Raw genomic sequence first — 1,502 nt, forward strand, 5'->3', positions numbered from 1 at the left:
AATGTGCCTATGGTACAAGGTATTAAGAATTTGCCAGGATCTTGTTTCTTTTGAGGTAAAATTTGCTGAATCCAGGTATCTAGTTCACTAATGAGCGAGGGAGGTTCACTTTCCCCAGTCTCATTACCAAACAACTTGGCATTCAGCTTCATGATAGCTCCTAAACATTGAGCAACTTGCTCTCCAATCACATCTTCATCCTCTTCAGAGGAAGAATAGTCTTCAGAGCTCATGAATGGCAGAAGGAGATTTAATATAATCTCTATGGTCTCTATTTGAGCCTCAGATTCCTTTGGATCCTTAATAGGAAACTCCCTCTTGCTTGAGAGACGTCCCAGGAGGTCCTCCTCACTAGGATTTTCGTCCTCCTCCTCCCTTGTGCATTCGGCCATATTGATTAAATCAATGGCCTTGCACTCTCCTTTTGAATTCTCTTCTGTATTGCTTGGGAGAATACTGGGAGGAGTTTCAATGACTTTCTTACTCAGCTGGCCCACTTGTGCCTCCAGATTTCTGATGGAGGATCTTGTTTCACTCATGAAATTGAAAGTGGCCCTTGACAGATCAGAGACTAAATTGGCTAAATTAGAAGTGTTTTATTCAGAATTCTCTGTCTGTTGCTGAGAAGATGATGGAAAAGGCTTGCTATTGCTCAACCTATTGCGTCCACCCTGGTTAAAGCCTTGTTGAGGCTTTTGTTGATCCTTCCATGAGAAATTTGGATGATTTCTCCATGATGAATTATAGGTGTTTCCATAAGGTTCACCCATGTAATTTACCTCTGCTATTGCAGGGTTCTCAGGATCATAAGCTTCTTCAGAAGCTGCCTCTTTAGTACTGTTGGATGTATTTTGCCATCCATTCAGACTTTGAGAGATTATGTTGACTTGCTGAGTCAACACTTTGTTCTGAGCTAATATGGCATTCAGAGCATCAATTTCAAGAACTCCCTTCCTCTGAGGCGTCCCATTATTCATGGAATTCCTCTCAGAAGTGTACATGAATTGATTATTTGCAACCATGTCAATTAGTTCTTGAGCTTCTGCAGGCGTTTTCTTTAGGTGAATGGATCCACCTGCAGAATGGTCCAATGACATTTTTGAAAATTCAGATAGACCATAATAGAATATATCCAATATGGTCCATTCTGAAAACATGTCAGATGGACACCTTTTGGTCAACTGCTTATATCTTTCCCAAGCTTCATAGAGGGATTCACCATCTTTTTGTTTGAAGGTTTGAACATCCACTCTAAGCTTGCTCAGCTTTTGAGGAGGAAAGAATTTATCCAAGAAAGCCGTGACCAGCTTATCCCATGAGTCCAGGCTATCCTTAGGTTGTGAATTCAACCATATTCTAGCTCTGTCTCTTACTGCAAAATGGAAAAGCATGAGTCTGTAGACTTCAGGATCTACTCCATTCGTCTTTACAGTCTCACAAATCTACAAGAACTCAGTTAAAAACTGATATAGATCTTCAGATGGAAGTCCATAGAACTTGCA

The 1,502-nt window shown here is 40.7% G+C and overlaps 1 non-coding gene across 1 annotated transcript; it reads left to right on the plus strand.

Moving 5' to 3' along the window:
• The first annotated feature begins 1,155 nt into the window (after positions 1-1,155).
• On the plus strand, positions 1,156-1,259 carry LOC127742217 (small nucleolar RNA R71). Its single transcript, XR_008003404.1, has one exon. It is a non-coding gene; the product is annotated as a small nucleolar RNA R71 (small nucleolar RNA).
• Positions 1,260-1,502: the final 243 nt, after the last annotated feature.

The sequence above is a fragment of the Arachis duranensis genome, chromosome 9 (assembly GCF_000817695.3).
Source record: "Arachis duranensis cultivar V14167 chromosome 9, aradu.V14167.gnm2.J7QH, whole genome shotgun sequence".
In the NCBI taxonomy this organism is placed as follows: domain Eukaryota; kingdom Viridiplantae; phylum Streptophyta; class Magnoliopsida; order Fabales; family Fabaceae; genus Arachis; species Arachis duranensis.